The sequence below is a fragment of the Mustela putorius genome, unplaced genomic scaffold, assembly GCF_011764305.1.
Source record: "Mustela putorius furo isolate JIRA1106 unplaced genomic scaffold, ASM1176430v1.1 tig00003834_pilon_pilon_pilon, whole genome shotgun sequence".
NCBI classification, from domain to species: Eukaryota; Metazoa; Chordata; class Mammalia; order Carnivora; family Mustelidae; genus Mustela; species Mustela putorius.
In genome coordinates, this window is record NW_025421987.1 from 108,819,432 (window position 1) to 108,837,854 (window position 18,423).

General features: G+C 40.1%; 1 protein-coding gene across 2 annotated transcripts in view; it reads right to left on the minus strand.

Moving 5' to 3' along the window:
- Positions 1-5,311: 5,311 nt before the first annotated feature.
- Positions 5,312-18,423, minus strand: part of ACP3 (acid phosphatase 3) — a 63,162-nt gene continuing 50,050 nt past the window's right edge. The window contains exons 12-14 of one of the 2 annotated variants that reach the window (XR_006609234.1): positions 18,020-18,061; positions 8,324-8,470; positions 5,312-6,626 (exon numbers count right to left, since the gene is read on the minus strand). The gene's annotated coding sequence lies outside the window, so the exon portion shown is untranslated. Of the gene's footprint in view, positions 6,627-8,323; positions 8,471-16,590; positions 18,062-18,423 lie in introns of those variants that run through there. The other variant, XM_045088915.1, reaches the window with a different exon arrangement.

The window sequence follows — 18,423 nt, forward strand, 5'->3', positions numbered from 1 at the left end:
GAGCTATCAACTGCTATTTATCTGTATCATATACAACTGGAACCATGAACTAGTTCTATCACACAAAAACATAATTGCAATTTGTCAAAAACTTAACTAACAAGTTAATAATAAACAGTTTCATTAATGGACATATATGAGTATATAGACCTTTATTCCACCGATCTATTTATCTATGTAACTACAAATTGTAACTACATTTCATTGAAATTCATTAAAATTCAAAAGGCATGCTCTTTTAAAGTTTCCATTAGTACATTCTTTTTTTTTTTTTTTAAAGATTTTATTTATTTTTTTGACAGACAGAGATCACAAGTAGGCAGAGAGGCAGGCAGAGAGAGAGAGGGAAGCAGGCTTCCTGCGGAGCAGGGAGCCCGATGTGGGGCTCGATCCCAGGACCCTGAGATCATGACCCGAGCCGAAGGCAGCAGCCCAAACCACTGAGCCACCCAGGCGCCCCCCATTAGTACATTCTTTTTAAAAGATTTTATTTATGTATTTGACAGACAGAGATCACAAGTAGGCAGAGAGGCAGGCAGAGAGAGGGGAAGCAGGCTACCTGCTGACTTGCAAGCCTGATTCGGGGCTTAATCCCATGACCCTGAGATCAGGGCCCGAGCTGAGCCTAAGGCAGAGGCTTAACCCACTGAGCCACCCAGGTACCCCTCCATTAGTGTATTTTATATCAAGATGCTAAACTGACTAAAAAAATTTTTTTGAGCTATATTTTCCTTTTTTATAGTAGTGTACTATCTTTCCCTAAAAATATTCAAGGACTTATTTTACTTTACTCATCGGAGTTGTTACGGTATTTTCTGTTGCCCATGTGAAACTGAAAGATTTCTGTTTGCCCACACACATTTAGAGAGTTTTTGAAGAATGCAGCTTTCCACCCCCACCCTTCCAACTCCTCCCCTTCCCTGTCCCCACCCCCAAGAAAGAACTAATTCAGTGTTGGGAATAAGGAACCAGTTCCAGAATCGTGGCATGACATAGAACGTCCCTTAGTCCGCTTTCCAGTATTCCATCTCCCAAATGAAAATGTGAAATGTGATTAATTACATGTATTTCCTCTTTGCTCCCAGGAATACATAATAAGGCTAATTATGCTGATTATAAGGCTGGCTACCACTGCACCAGGCTATTTACATATGTTATGTCATTGGATTGTCACAACAGCTTTATGAAATAGATATTATTATTATTATTATTTTAAGATTTTATTTATTTATTTGACACAGAGAGAGCAGAAGCAGGGGGAGTGGCAGGCAGAGGGATGGGGAGAAGCAGGCTCCCTGCAGAGCAGGGGAAGCCTAATGTGGGACTCCATCCCAGGACGCCAGAGCCATGACCCAAGCTGAAGGCAGTCACCTAACCAATTGAGCCACCCAGGTATGCTGAAATAGATATTATAAGTAGATCTGTTAATTACCGGAAATTTGCAATTCTTCAGTTCATTTCCAGCTCGGACATCACGACACTATGACCTTGCAGAGCCCAGGGTCCACACTCCTGCTCTTCTCCCACAAGTACTCCTTCAGGATGCCTGCTAACAGCTGCTTCCCCTACATCATCTGCTGGCCATTCTGACGATGTCCACTCTTGGGTCTCAGTACTGTTACAGATGTTAGGTGTTATAGATGGTCCATCTAAAATATTAATCTTGCCCAAATTCAACTCCAATGACTACTTTCTCTCCAGTTCAGTTACTCACTAAGTGGGTCACATTTGGCATGTGGAAATTTGAGCCATCTCAGAAATGAGTCTAAAATCCCAGTTACTGACCAAAACTTCTATCCTTCTAGCTCTTTCATGCCTGCACTCCATTTAGCCTCATAAAAACCTCAGATCCCCTCCGTCTAGCCAACTTCCCTTTGGTGTTGGCGCCACATTCTTCCCACTTCTCTTTCCTTGTCCAGCTTGAAATTCACAACTAACCCTGGACTTTCTTAATCCAGCACCTCTTTTTTAAGGCTTGAAATGTTTTTTGGGCTGATTGTTTCTTCCCTTGACCTAGCAAACTCCAGTCTTGTCCAGATCCCTCCCTTTTTCCTCTTTACATTTTTCACTTTTATTTCCTTATGCTCCATTAGTTCACCATCCCACTAATTTGTTCTTTGTCCTGCTAAATCACCAGAAGTGCTCTCAGGAGGGTTGTTAATGTTGGTTCAACTGTGGAATCTAATGTAAACAAAATTTCATAAATCCCTGGATAGTTTGCTGCATTTCAAACTGCATATCATTCAGTAAGTTTTCCCTTTGAAAGTGACTTGCATTTTCTTTTTCATGTATTGTCATTTGTCAGGTATTTTTTTATTGGATTGTTGGCCTTCCTCTTATTAATTTCTAAGAACTCCTTACCTGCACGGGAAAGAAAAAAGCCCGCTATCATTCATGTTGCCATTTTCTTCTCAGGTTTATTTGTTGTTTGTTAACTTTGCTTATGCTATTTTGTTCCATGCTCTAATTTTTATTTTTATTATTTATTTATTTTTAAAGATTTTTATTTATTTTTTTGAGAAAAAGAGAGAGAGAGAGAGAACACATGAGGTGGGGGAGGGGCAGAGGGAGAAGCAGGCTCCCTGCTAAAGAGAGAGCCTGACATGGGGTTCCATCCCAGGACCCTGGGATCATGACCTAAGCCAAAGGCAGAGGCTTTAACCTGCTGAGCCACCCAGGTGCCCCTGTAGTTTTATTTATTAATCTCATAGATCATCACTTCTAAGTGAAAGCCTTTAAGAGAAACTTTTCCTACTCCTCAAATTATATGTATATGTTATATCTGTATAATCTTACAAGTTCTTGGTATACTATGTATGATTTCATTTAAAAATATAAATATGGAGGTGCCTGGGTGGCTCAGTCAGGTAAACGTCTGCCTTCAGCTCAGGTCATGATCTTAGGGTCCTGGGATCAAGCCCCGCGTTGGACTCCTCAGCAGGGAGTCTGCTTCTCCCTCTATGCTCTGTCTCTCTCAACCTCTCTCTAAAATAAATAAATAAAACCATATATATATATATATATATATAAAATATACATAATATATATAAATGTGTAGTTCATCTGAAAACTTTTTCTTATATTCTTTCTAAATAGTTAGCCAGTTGCTTAGCCCTCTCTTTTCTTCACTGAAATATCATCTGTGCTGTATATTAGTTTATATCATTTGTGCATATTTCTGGAATTTATATTCTTTTCCCTCCCTTTGGGTTGTCTATTCATGAACCTGTACAAAACTGATTCAGTTCTGTGGAGTTATAAAAATCACATTGCCATCTACGTACCCATTTTTGTGCCATTATGCATTTGGTACATACATTATAGTTTCTAGAAATAATATACATAAATCTCCTATTTTCTTGATCTATCATAAAGTGATTCTTGTACTTTTTAGACTTTTCATGGAGTAAGAAGCAACGAATGATAGAAAGTTAGGTACTTCCTTGTGCCTCAGTGTCCTCATTGTGGGAAATTGGATGAATTAATTCATATTGTCTCTCAGGATGAACATATGGTAACTATTCAGTATTAGCTATTATTAATAGCGTGAGTAAGTTAGGACTCCTATTCTTCCCTCTGCCTCCTTCTCTACTTTTCTATCTGTAATCTCCTCCAAATTTGAGAACTTTCATCTTCTTTTCTGTAATCATAATTAATCCTTGAATGCTTTGTCTGTTGGTTGAATCTAAAATTGATAATACCAACACACAGTATTTCCATTATTGTGATTGTGTTAATATTGTTCATTATTCTATAATTGCAAAGTGTCTCTATTTTATTTTACTTTTTTTGTCATATGTCTTTATCAAGTCGCTAAGATCATCTATCTTCCTAAACATATTCCATCCACGGTAAGAGATGCAATATAATTATTGAAGATATATTTTCCAGAAACTTCTGCCTTCTTATTCCAACCTGGACCAGAGAGCGCTCTGGGCTGGATGCCAGCCTGTCGTCCTGATTTCCTTTTTCCCTTGTCTTGGGTTGAAGCCAGTGTTCTTAGATCTCAAATTTTTACCTTTCTTGGATTTTATTCTTGTTATGGCTGAGAATATCTTCAGGTAATTTTCTTAGAAGGGTGCATAAGAAATAAAACTTCAGAATTCTTATATGTCTGAAAGTGACTTTATTTTTCCTTCTCACTTGATTGACATGTTTACTAGGTATAGAATCTTAAGTTCATAATTATTTTTCTCAGAGAGTCCTAAGGTGAAATCATATTCTTATTCCCTTGTAGGCCATGTTTTTCCCTCTCTGGGATCTTAGGATACTCTTTAGATACTAGGAGTTAAGAAATTTTTAAAAAGATATTATTTATTTATTTGAGAGAGAGAGAGCACAAGCAGAAAGAGGGGCAGAGGGAGAGGGAGAAGCAGATTCCCCACTGAGCAGCGAGCCTGATGGGGAACTTGATCCCAGGACTCTGGGATTGTGACTTGAGCTGAAATCCAACACTTAATCAACTGAACCACCCAGTCACTCCAGTTAAGAAATTTCTTGAAGATCTGAACTGCTTAGGTTGATTTCATTTTGTTTTAATTCCTCCCGTGATCATGATTACATGAGAATATACAACTGTCAAAAATCATTAAAAAAACATGTTATCTTGGGGCGCCTGGGTGGCTCAGTGGGTTAAAGCCTCTGCCTTCGGCTCAGGTCATGATCCCAGGGTCCTGGGATTGAGCCCCGCATAGGGCTCTCTGCTCAGCAGGGAGCCTGCTTCTTCCTGCCTCTCTGCCTACTTGTGATCTCTGTCTGTCAAATAAATAAAATCTTTAAAAACAAAAAACAAAAAACAAAAAACAAACAAACAAAAAAACATGTTATCTTGAATCAAATAATAGCACCAGGAGGAAGAAATCCTATAGTACTTAAAGCCCGTGCTACAGCATTCAACATTAGATTTTACCATTATGTAGGGCTTCTCTAATTATTTTATATTTATATGTTTAGTGCTTTGATCTTCCTCCAAGGTAGGAATTCTTAAACTTTCTTTTGAGCCATGAAACCCTCTGGCTTTCTGGTGCAGTCTGTAGACCCCTTTCTGGAGTAATGCTTTTAAATGTTTAAAGTAAAATATATAAGATTATAAGAGAGACCATCTAAATTGAAATATAGCTATCAAAATGCTAAAAACCAAAATTGTAACAGAGTAATACATTGTTTTTTTGTTTTTGTTTTTTTCTTTTTTTAGAGAGAGGAGGGGGCAGAGGGAGAGGAAGAATCTTGAGCAGGCTCCACACCCAGTGTTGAGCCCAACACAGGGCTTTATCTCACAACCTGTTATCACAACCTGAGCGGAAATCAGGAGTTGGACGCTTAATGGACTGAGTCACCCAGGAGGCTCTATACTGCTTCTTTATTAACACTTCACATAAGATCTAGTGGAGGATTTTATTGTCATTATAATTTCAAAATAGTGATGAGTATAAATGATATTTTGAGGCACTTATAACAACAAAATGTGCTGTAAAAATATATGCAATTTTTACTGGTAACAAAGTCACAGGTGTCGCTCTAAGTATTGTAATTTGTGCTTGTATTCAAAACGGACCAAAAATGCTAAAGCATAGAGACTAGGGAAACTGAAAGCAGAATTTTCCCTAAGTTCAAAGACCTCCTGAATTTTATGCAGAGACTCTTGTTTATGAAACCCTGTCCTAGAGTAGAAGCTCTTTGAGGTGTGGCAGACGGTGTGTTCGTGAGAAGGTGGCAACAGTGTTCCTGCATATGCTTGCTCCTTCAGTATATGACCTTGGCATTCCCCCATCAAGAGGTAGACTCTTTTTCCACTCCCTCAAACCTGTCAGTGACAGCTCTGACCAACCGAATATGTTAGAAGGGATGCCAGACCAGCCTGAGTTTGAGCATGGGCGCTTTAACTGACCTGTCAGCTTCTACTTTATTCCACATAGAAGCAAGACACCATGTTAGAAGCCCAATGAACCTGGACCACCATGCTGTAAAAAAACCTAACTAATTCCTCTGAAGGAGACCTGGGGGATGAAATGTTATATGGAGAGAAAAGGCAACCAAGGAACACTGAAGTACTAAACACTTGGGTGAAGAAGCCATATTGGAAATGGATTCTTCAATCTTAGCCATCCTATGAGATGCCACGTGGATTAGAGGTGAGTTACTCCCCTGAACTGTTCCAGAATCCATGACCTATAAAATCGTGGGCAAAATAAAATGCCTGTTTCAAGCCACTGAAATTTGGGGCAGGTCATTAGAGAGTAACAGACAGAACAGAGGACCATGACCATCCATGTTCCACACGTCTTTTGTATCCTTCATATTAATTAGCAAATTAACAGGCAGAAAAAGGAAACTCTGGAATTCTTGACATATTGAGGATTGCATAGCATTTTGTTGACATTAAAGAACTACGGGGAGTAACAGGATCGAATCAAAATATATTGTCCAATAAATGCCCTATGATTATTTTTTTTACAAGATTTATTTATTAGGGTGCCTCGGTTGTTCAGTCAATTGAACATCTTCCTTTGGCTCAGGTCATGATCTTGGGTTCCTGGGATAGAGTCCCGTGTCAGGCTTGCTGCTCAGTTGGGGAGTCTGTTTCTCCCTCTCCCTCTATCTCTCGCCTCAGCTCATGCTCTCTCTTGCTGTGAAAAAACAAATAAAATCTTTAAAAAATATAATTACTTATTTACTTTAGAAAGAAGGAAAGAGGGAGAGTTGTGGCTTGACCGACTGAGCCACCCAGGTGCCCCCAAATGGATCTCTCTTGAAATACTTTCAGTGACTCCTGAATTATTGAAGTGGTTCCTAAAATATATATGTGCCACATGTGCTTTCAGATAGTGTGCATATCAACTTTTTATGATTATAGTAGTTCAAATTTAACTTAACATATATTAGAATATGTACAACTAGCATTTCTGGGTTCACACATGAGATAGTATATTTTAAAAGGGGTCAATTATAAGATACACTAGGCCATAACTGCTATAGTTATGGCCCAAATGGTGAAGATGAAGCTAAAATGCTTGAAATTGGCATGTAGGGGTTGCAAATCCAACAAAGGAGAGAGGAATACAGAAATGGAGTCATTTAGGGGCACCTGGATAGCTCACTGGGTTAGGCTTCTGACTCTTGATTTTTGGCTCAGGTCATGATCTAAGGGTCATGAGATCGAACCCCGTGTCAGTATCTGAGCTGGCCATGTGGAGTATCCTTAAGATCTTCCTCCTCCTCCCTCTGTCCCTTCCCACCCTCCCTTTCTAAAAAAAAAAAACAAGAAAAGAAAAGAAAAAAAGAAGAAATGGAGTCACTTATTCATAGTCACTTGACCAGCATATAATGCCAGCAATTCTTTGCATTATTTTATTTTATGTTTGACTGATCTAAAATGGGCAACACTATTTAGAATCTACATCTGCCTTCCAACAGGACAATGTATCTTTCATGGGGCAAGCAGTAATACTTTCATTTCAGCATATTTTCCTGAAAAGGATCATTAATTATGGTCTATAAAGTTATTGTGTTAATTTGGTAAAAGTAGATTCAAATTTACTAACTTTAGGTTAGTAAATTTATTTTTAAATTTAGGTTGACTACCTTTATTGTTATGTGCTCTGGTTCATGTGCTCTGGTTTCTGGAAACTTGTCTTTATTGATTAATTAATTAATTAGGGGTCAAGGTTTAGCCCTCTTTGAGGGGCTCATAATGGACTTGCAATACTAATCAGCTGTTCAGATGTGATGATATGGTTTGGCAGTGATCTTGCTGCACTAAAATGAAGGGATGATTTGACAACTCAGAGTTCTCAGCACTAATTTTTTGTTAAGTGGAGCTAAGGGAGAGCTGAATTATTAACACATATCTGGTTATTTCATCAACATATTAGATTGTTAACTTGAATATCTTAGCCCCAAAATGTCATTCATGAAATGTGAGACTATCAGATCTTATCTTCATATTCTATTGCATCTACATAAAAACCACTTTAAGGTCATGTCTATGTAATTGTGGCAGGTCAGAGTTAATCGGGAGAATAATATATTCTGTGAATATAGAGTCGCTTCCTAAATCTTTCAGGGATTTTGAAATGGTCAGATTAAGAATATTATTATCCTAAATAAAGTAAAAAAAAATAAAAAAAACACTCACCTCAATTTCATTAAGAGACATTAAGCTTGAAATTACCAAAATAAAAGGACATTCTACTTGAATGGGAATCACATATCATCTTAGCAGTCATTTTCTTCAGGCATTCACATCACACCAGTGAGACATTTTGGATAGAAAAAACACAACAAAATAAAATAAGAATGTGATGTGATTTTCTGAGAATCTTACCTGAGTACTTTTCCTCAAAGGAAGGTAGTATGGTTTAGCAGTTTAAAAGGATGTTGTCTAGAAGAGGACATCTTGGGCTCAGATCACATCTTTGTCACATTCCAGCTCTGAGACTGTAGGCAGATCACTTAGCCTCTGACTCTCCACCTATAAAATGGACATGATATTACTATTTGTACCTACCGCACAGGACCAGCACACAGTAAGTGCCATATAAATGTTTGTTAAATGAATGTACAAAATTTCTTTGTTGACCACAGGAATGTGTCATCAATTGCTTTAGTGAAACTAGGGTGTTCCAGGTTCACACAATCCCATTCATATGGGTACTTTTCCACATTTTAACAAAGAGTAACTTCTTAAGAATTGCGTGTGTGTGTGTGTGTGTGTGTGTGTAAAATGTTTAAATTATGAACATAACAGCTTCTTAATGTCTTATGTTTGGAAACGTCATTGCTTTAAAAGCATTGTAAATGCTTTTCTCATCTCCATTTGTCCCTGTCAGTCTTTCGGAAAACCAAGAGAAGTAATTTTGTACATGATGAATGATCTGAACTGAATGTCACCCTTAAGAGGCCAGGAAGGTGATCTGCGTAGCAAGGAAAAAGAAGATGAACAAAGTGACTGTTTTAATAACTTGGTAGCCTACTCTATTCAGGATTTCCAAGCTGTGAGAAATGATCATTCATGATTTTCTATGGACGTACTACAGAGAGAATGCAAACACTGCCTGGAAAAGCCGCTTCATCATCTGACTGTGGGGATCACTAGACCCTGCTTGGAATCACCTAATTACTGAAGGGCTCCCGTTCACCAGCAGCTGTTCAATTTTGGAGACATTGCCATGTCTGCTTCATTGAGGTCATTGAAACCTGGGCACAGAGGAGGTAATTTATATCTATAATTATAAGAAAGAAGTTACCCTGTATGTAGCAAGAGATCAAAGAAAGAGAGATATCTACCACCTATATTCAGTATTAGTCTACTTGAAATTATTTTATCATTAACAAGATAACATCTTTAGAAACCACTCATTTGCTTGTTTTTGGTTCATTTGTTTGCAGTATCTACCTTTCCATTGAATTGTTAATAACTTAAGCCGGCCTCACTGTGGAATCTCTCTTCCTGTTTTAATGACTTTTATTTAAGCATTCTATTACAGTTGACCTTGTGCTAAAATCTAGTTGCTTTGATTTTTCCAGAGAACATTAAGAATCCTCTCTCAGAAATAAATCCCCAGCCAAAGTAATATTTTTAATAAGATCTCAAGTTTTCTTATTCTTCCACCAAATGAAACTTTTCATCATTTTAATAATAGTTGTCATTTCAAAATGTGGTATAAGAAGATTGGGGGAAAAAACCCTTGCTTTCAAGATTATACAGAGAGCTAATGAAAAATGACATCTCATGGTTACTTCTTTTAACTTTATAAAACTCAAAATCATAGTGTTTTTAGCTGGGAATGATAAAGTCTTATCTTTTCATTCAATATTTTATTTAACAAACCCTTATATGGTGTTTACTATGTTCCGGGCACTCTTCCTGGCACTTTATAAATGTTAGCCTGTTTATTTCTATAACAATCCTCTGAGACAGGTACTATAATTATTCCCATTTACAGATGAGGAAACCGAGGCATGGGAATGTTAAATAACTTTCCCAGGATCATATGGCTAGCAAGTGGCAGGCACAGATTTAGACCCATGAAATTTGGCTCTACTACCTTATTCTCTTTTGTTCCCCATGTTTGAAAATGGTGTTGAATAAAAATTTCCTTGAGTCACTTTACTGAAAATAGTAACTGTTTTCATTATTAATTTTTAAAATTATTTTTAGATTTTATTTATTTGACAGATAGAGATCACAAGCAGAGAGAGAGGAGGCAGAGAGAGAGGAGGAAGCAGGCTCCCTGCCGAGCAGAGAGAGAGAATCTTAAGCAGCTTCCACACTCCATGCAGAACCTGCTGCCAGGCTCAATGTCAGAACCCTCCTGAGATCATGACCTCAGCCAAAATCAAGAGCTGGCTACCCAACCAACTGAGCCACCAAGGGAGCCCCAAGAATAGTAACTTCTAACACATAAGCACTTGACAAAAATTTGGCTTAAAAGACTTAGCTCGTCTTGTATAAAATTTTAAAATAATTTCATTATATGTAGATCAGACATAAATGTGAAAAGACACTGCCAAAAAAAGGGGGAAAAAGGAAAAAAATACACTTCTAAAGATTGAAGGAGAGACACACACGTTTTCTTTCCCCCACCTATCTTATTCATTTCAAGTATGATTTACTTTGTACAACACATGTAAGGGGCATGGAAGATAGATAGGAAAAGGTGGTACTTACATGTAGTTTTAGAAGATAGAGCAACAAAGAGTTATGTATTACAGTTTGGCTTTAGGGGCATCTGGCTGACTCAGTTAAGCATCTGCCTTTGACTCAGGTCAGGTGGTCAGGGTCCTAGAATGCAGCCTCCTGTCAGGCTCCCTACTGGGCAGGGAGTCTGCTTCTACCCCTCACCCCTCATTCCTCCCCTCCTCCTCCCTTCCGCCCTCCTGCTTGTGCTTGCTCTGAGATAAACAAATAAAATCCTTTTAAAACATTAAAAATAAATAAATAAATAAATAAAAACAAAAAATAAATTTTCTTTGGTATGTCACTTACTTATCTTCGGTAAAGTTACTATTTGTCCTAGGTTTTTTCAGAGAAATTATTGTTTCAAACATTTGATTGCATTGTAAGTTTATTTTTCCCATGTTTGGGCCTGGAAAATATGATCACTGTAAGCATATTTCTATTTATTTGCTAACGAAATTTGTTATTTTGGGAACCACAAATTGTGAATGGCCGACCTTTTGAGGAGCCATCACTCTTTGTTCTCAAAACCCACAATTTTCATAGGCCTTACTTCTTTAATTTCCTCCTTTCTTCAGATGAGACCTACTAAAACTACATTTCAAATGTGTGCCTGTTTCCAACTTCTTTTTTTGAAAATACATTTTCAGGGGCGCCTGGGTGGCTCAGTGGGTTAAGCCGCTGCCTTCGGCTCGGGTCATGATCTCGGGGTCCTGGGATCGAGTCCCACGTCGGGCTCTCTGCTCAGCAGGGAGCTTGCTTCCCTCTACCTCTCTCTCTGCCTGCCTCTCTGCCTACTTGTGATCTCTCTGTGTCAAATGAATAAATAAAATCTTTAAAAAAAAATACATTTTCAATGTCGACTTAACTAAGGCAGTTTGAGATCTCTGAGTTCCTTACAGACTCTTGACTAAGTTGACAAACCTGAAGTAAGTAGCAGGTGAGTGTTCGGCTCAGCCTGAGGGCTTCTGCCTAGTTTAGAGCAGGGTTTCTCCAAACAGGTCCGGAACTGCCTATGGCAGAGTCAGGTGTGGTGCTTGCTAACAAGGCAGATTTCTAGGCTTACTAAATCGAAATTTGGGGGATTGAGGACTGGGAATCTGAATCTTTAACAAGCATCCTTGTAGAATCTGTTTTTAAAAAAGATTTTTAAAAAGATTTTTTATTTATTCATTTGAGAGAGAGTGTGTGTGGGGGCTCGACCATGAACAGGTGGGAGGGGCAGAGGGAGAAGGAGGAGCAGACTCCCCACTGAGCAGGGACACTCAATGTGGGGCTCGTTCTGGGATTCTGAGATCATGACCTTGAGTGAGGGAGAGACGGGGCTATGTAGGGAGAGATAGATAGGGGGCTTTGTGATGAGGCTCGCAGAAATCCCCAGAATGTGAAGGTGTGGGGAAACCAGAGATAAGGGCACAAATAGGAGCACCCTGCTCTAAGTGTGTGGGGGTGGGTGTCTTTATGATAATTACTTGTGACCAACAAAGAATAACCAATGCTAAAAAGGAAATAAGCCATTGAAGGTTATCAATAGAGATGTTAAAAGGATTTAAGCTCCCTGGTTAGCTTTCTATAAAAGACCAACCCTAAAGGTTTTCATTGGCAACCCTGTTAGAACCCTTCTCACTCTTGAGAGCTGTTTGTGTATCTTCACTTAAGAAAAAGAAGAGCCATCTATACCCCAGTGTTCATAGCAGCAATGGCCACAGTCGCCAAACTGTGGAAAGAACCAAAATGTCCTTCAAGGGACAAATGGATAAAGAAGATATGGTCCATATATACAATGGAGTATTATGAGTACCCAACTTTTGTATCAACATGGATGGGACTGGAGGAGATTATGCTGAGTGAAATAAGTCAATCATATGGCTTCATTTACTTGTGGAGCATACGGAATAACATGGAGGACACTGGGAGAGAAGTGAGTTGGGGGCAATTGGAGGGGGAGACAGACAATGAGAGACTGTGGACTCTGAGAAACAAACTGAGGGTTTTGATGGGGGGGCGGGGGTTGGGTGAGCCTGGTGGTGGGTATTAAGGAGGGCACATATTGCATGGATTACTGGGTGTGGTGCATAAGCAATGAATTTTGGAACACTGAAAAATAAAATAAAATTCAAAAGAAAGAAAGGAAAGAAAGAAACTGCTATAGTTTTACTCACTCTGTTGTCCACGGGGTTCATTCTTTGACTCCCTGAGACAAAAACCTAGTTCTCCAGCTTCAGCCCAAGACAAAGGCAGCCATTTAATCAACTGAGCCACCCAGGTGCCTCACATCCTTGTGGATTCTTAGGCACAAACGGCTGGTTTTGTTATGCTTCGGCAATGTCTCTAATTAATTAATTTCAGGTGGGGCTGCATGGAACTCCTCCAGCTTGAAACTGACCCAAAGGTGATGAGGCACCAACAGTACTACTGGTTGGGTAAATCAAGTATTTATAGAGAATGTGGTTTGAATCAAACCAATGTATATTCTTGAACAAGGGGCCGAAAGAAATCTTAAGTATCTCACTTTTTTGTGCGTCGTAGATAACTGTTTTTTTTAAAAAATTGAAAGTCTGTGGCAACCCTGCATTAAACAAACCTATTGGTGCCATCTTTCTAACATCATTTGCTTACTTTGTGTCTCTGTCACATTTTGGTAGTTCTTGCGGTATTTTGAACTTTATTATATTTGTTATGGTGATCTGTGATCAGTGGTTATGACTTGCTGAAAGCTCAGATGATGGTTAGCATTTTTAGCAATCAAGTATTCTTTAAGGTATGTACTTTTTTTTTTTTTTTTTTTAAGAGCTAATGCTGATGTGGTTTTGGAATACTGGTGAGGTTCAGTGGGGTGAGCTGACAACCAAGAAAGAATTCTTGAGACGTCTTTGGTGCAAAATGGTGGTTTATTAAAGCACAGGGGCGGGGGCACCTGGGTGGCTTAGTTGGTTAAGCGACTGCCTTCGGCTCAGGTCATGATTCCTGGGTCCTGGAATCGAGTTCCACATCTGGCTCCTAGCCTGCTTCTCCCTCTCCTTCTACGTGCTACTCTGCCTGCTTATGTCTGTCAAATAAATAAAAATTCTTAAAAAAAAAAAAAAAAAAGAAAGAAAAGCACAGGGACAGGACTAGTGGGCAGAAAGAGCAGCTACACGGAGTGGGTCAGGTGGATGGAGTGGGCTTCAGGAGTGGTAACTGTATACCTGGGAATCGGAGAAGTAATGAAACGGAAGTTTTGGAAAGAATTTTCATATCTAAAGAGGACCTAAGAGATAATGGAGGCCTTTCCATTGTCAAGTTAAGGTTATTTACCTCCCTAGTAAGGCATTAACATTAAGATAGTTAGGAGATTCCTAGAAAAATGTCACATTTGTGCCAAGCAGGGGTGAGGTCTGCGGGGAGGTTGCAGGGCGTCAGTTTACCCTTTGCCCTCAGGTAGCCTTCTGTTCCCTCATCAGTGCTATTGCACTGCATTTAATAGGCTACAGTATAGTGTAAATATACCCCCTCCCTTATTTTAGAGAGAGAGAGAGGGAGAGAAAGAGAATGAGCACGTGAGCAGGGAGGGGCAGAGGGAGAGAGAGCATTTTAAGTAGGCTCCCTGCCCAATGGTCTGAGCCCCACAAGGGGCTCGATCTCACAACCCAGAGATCATGACCTAAGCTGAAATCAATAGTCAGATGCTCAACCAATTGAGCCACCCAGGGTTCCCAAATATCACTTTTATATATACCGGGAAACCAAAAATTTCAGTTGACTCCTTTTAATGCAATATTTGCTTTATTATAGTAGCCGGGACTGAACCCCAGTATTTCTTTCTTTCCTTCTTTTTTTTTTTTTTTTTTTTTTTAAAGATTTTTATTTGACGGACAGAGATCACAAGTAGGCAGAGAGGCGGGCAGAGCGAGAGAGGAGGAAGCAGGCTCCCTGCTTGAGCAGAGAGCCTGATGCGGGGCTCGATCCCAGGACTCTGAGATCACGACCTGAGCCGAAGGCAGAGGCTTTAACCCACTGAGCCACCCAGGCGTCCCTGAACCCCAGTATTTCTGAGGTATGCCTACATATGAATATGTGCTGGTTAAGACTTGGAATTAGGCAGATGCCTTGGATCCCCAACAGCCCTCTCCCATGAGACTTGGCTTCTCCAGACACTTGTCCTCTCCCAGGTCTGGCCCTTGGTACTGCGCACACGTCTTCAGCCTGCCTTGGGAACCCTTGAGCCCTCCGGGCCTGTGGACTCCAGCCAGTTCGGAATCATCTGCATGGCCTCTAGGGTGGAGGGAGCACACCATCCAAAATTCTTTTCTGAGGAGGCAATTTAGATGGCCCCGTCAGTCCCCGTCTGGACTGGCTGTCTGATAGGGTCTGTACCAATAATTGAAGTTCCCGGGTGTCTCTTAGTGAAGGATTCCCCGGCTGCCCTCCAGGCCCTATTCTGGCAAGGCTGTCCAGATTCCTCTGACTTTAACTTCAGGGAGAATATGGGCACTTGTGTAGGTTAAGATTAGAATTAGAAGGATGCCAGGGGTGCCTGGGTGGCTCAGTGGGTTAAAGCCTCTGCCTTCGGCTCAGGTCATGATCTCAGGGTCCTGGGATCGAGCCCCACATCGGGCTCTCTGCTCGGCAGGGAGCCTGCTTCCCACTCTCTCTCTGCCTGCCTCTGCCTACTTGTGATCTTGCTCTCTATGTCAAATAAATAAATAAAATCTTAAAAAATCTTAAAAAAAAAAAAAAAAAGAATTAGGGGGATGCCAGATACCTGAAACAGCAGTCTCTTTTGACCCAGCCTCCTTCTCCACCTGCCCTGTTCGGGTTCCCTGGCCACCCTGAACTGCGTATGTGTGCAGGTGCAAACCACACCTTGTGGGCCAGCCTCAGCCTGTGGGAGCACTCCAGGTGTGGGAGCTCCAGAATGAGCCTACAGGGAGGAGGGGGGGTCACTCCCCCAAAGCTTTCTGAGTCTGCAGCTTTAAGCAGGCAACAGTCAACCCCAATTTGAACTAGGGGCTTGATGCGGTATTGGTTTCTCCAGCGAGCATCTCTTATTGGAGAACATCTGGTGCACCCCGACCTAGGCAAGGCAGTCCGGATTCTACAGGGAGAATAGACGCATTTGCTTCAGCTATGGCTTGGGTTAGGCCGATGCACATACTCCCTGTAGCTGCCCGGTTCTAAGACCCTGGCTCCACGGGAACCTATCTGGTCAGCTGCCTCTGGGCCTGCAGTTTCAGTCTGTCATGAACCACCTGTATAACCCCCAGCAGGTGGAGGGAACCCACCTCCCAAAACTCCTTCTGAGGCAGCAGCTTTAAGCTGGTGGCATCAGTCCCTGTTTGGAGTGGTTGCCTATGGAGTCCTGGGTTCACCAGTCACGAAGGCTCCCAGGTTTCTCATATTGGATGACACCCTGGCAGCCAAGCAGGCCCCTTCTTGCCAAGACAGTCCAGACGTCTATAGCTACCTTCGGGGAGAAGGTAGCTATAGTGTTGTGCAAAATTAGCCAGAAGGACAAGGAGGCCATGTGGTTTAAAACCAGACTCGGTACTGAAGGGCAAAATTGGGTGGCGGCACTACAAAGAGCCAAGTCCTTGAGGCACTACGAAGGAAAAATAGTATAAGCTAGTAAAAACAGAAAAACCCAGTTAAAGAAATTAATGTTATCTGTGAGCCTTATGAAGGCAGGGTCTATAAATAATTCAGTACTGTATTCCTTACATCAAACAATGGCACAATGGTATTTAACCTTTCCTTGAGCTAAGATTTTCTTTGAAAAATATGAGAGAGGGATGCCTGGGTGGCCCAGTCAGTTAAGCATCTGCCTTTGGCTCAGGTCATCCAGGATGGAGTCTGACCTCAGGCTTCTTGCTCAGTAGGGAGCCTGCTTCTCCCTCTGTCTGCTGGTCCCCCTGCTTGTGTTCTCTCTGACAAATAAATAAAATCTTAAAAAAAAAAAAAGAGAAAAATATGAGAGAAACTATGGGCCCTACTTCATTCTAAGAGCAGGCACTTAGCAAATGTTAGTGAGATTAACTTAGCAAATGTTAGTGAGATTAAATTAAATTGTGTACATAGCATTATATCTTTTTTCTTTTTCCTTCACTGAATAGCATAATTTTTAAACTTTGACGAATGCAATTATAGACCCCTTTGCTAGAAAAACAAACTTAGGGTTTCCTGTTTAGGGAAAAAAAGACCCATTGCACTTAACTTCCCTTCCTCCCAATGTTTTCCTGCAGTAAAATAAAAGATGTTAAAAATAAGAATGAAATCATAACAGTGCTACAGAGAGGGACGGTGGCAGAGCAGATGTTTGGAGAAATTCTTCTAAGATAAACAGGTAAGATTGAACTGATGAAGAAGTCAAAATGGGGAAATTGTAGTCAGACCCACAAGAGATGAACATGGTTCTTTCGGAAAGAGCCAAAGAGAAGGTTAGAGCTTCTCTCATCACACAGTAAGTAATATTCCAAGCTAACAAGAATTTTAATGAAGTTATTCAAGAACATATTGTTGGGAAAAGAGATATACATGACTAAAAGGGAAATCAAGACTAGCCATCCCTACGAATCCACAGAATTCTTCATTTGTGGATTATGATTCATGAATATTTGAGAAAAACCCAGAGCATGGAAGAGAAAGACCAAGATTAATAAATTCAAACAACTGAGCCCAGAGAAACAGAGGTAATTTAGGGAACAGAGGAGAACTTGAAAAAAATTCCAAGTAGAATTTTTTTTTTTAAAGCTTTTATTTATTTATTTGAAAGAGAGCGAGCTAGTGTGTGCGTGATTGGGGCGGGGGCAGGGTGGACAGAGGGAGAGGGAGAAGCAGGCTTCTTGCTAAGGAGGGACCCGGACTTGGGGCTCAGTCTCTCAGGAGATCATGATCTGAGCCAAAGGCAGGTGCCCAACCAACTAAACCCCCCAAGCACCCCTCAAGTAGGATTCTTAAAGATTCAAGAATAGATTGCATTCATAAAATAAGAAGTGGCTATCATGAAAAAGGAACAATCAATGAATAGGAAAGTATTCTTAGAAATAAAAAAAGAATGGATTTGCTGGAGACTAAATTAGTGTTCTGGAAAATAAAATCTCCTAGAATGTAGAGAAATAAAATAAAAAGCTGGAAAATATGTGAGAAAAGTTGAAGCATGGAGGATAAATCCAGGAAATACAAGTTCAAGGATATAATTTTCTGGAGTCAAAGACAAGTGTAAGCCAGATATAATTAAATAGGAAACAGGTACACTGCCTACATGCATTCTAGAGAAATTTCAGAATTCCATGGATAAAAAGAATACTTAAAAAGTTTCAGAAAAAGAAAAGAAAAGAAAGGAAACAGCACCAGATTACTTACATTGGATAAGAACGATACCAATCAGACTTCTCATCAGCAGTCCTGTATGTTAGAAGACAACAGAATACTGCATTCACATTCTGGGGTAAACTGATTTTCAACCTGAAAATGTAAACATTGCTGACTGATAGGTAAGTGAAAGGGCAAATACCCACATATTTGGACATGTCAGAATCAGAAAGCTCAGTGCTCAAGTAGCCTTTTAAAAATTACTTCAAGAAAATAAAAAAAAAAAAAAAACAGTACAAGAAAGAGGACATCTTGCATTATAAGAGCAATGAAAGATGCGAAATTTCAGAAAAATCTAAGTGTAAGTTAGTTCATAAAATTCATGCTAGTCACTAGAAGAACTAAAACCAAATATTGTTGACAAGCTTGCCTCTGATGAGTGGAAGTGGGTAGAA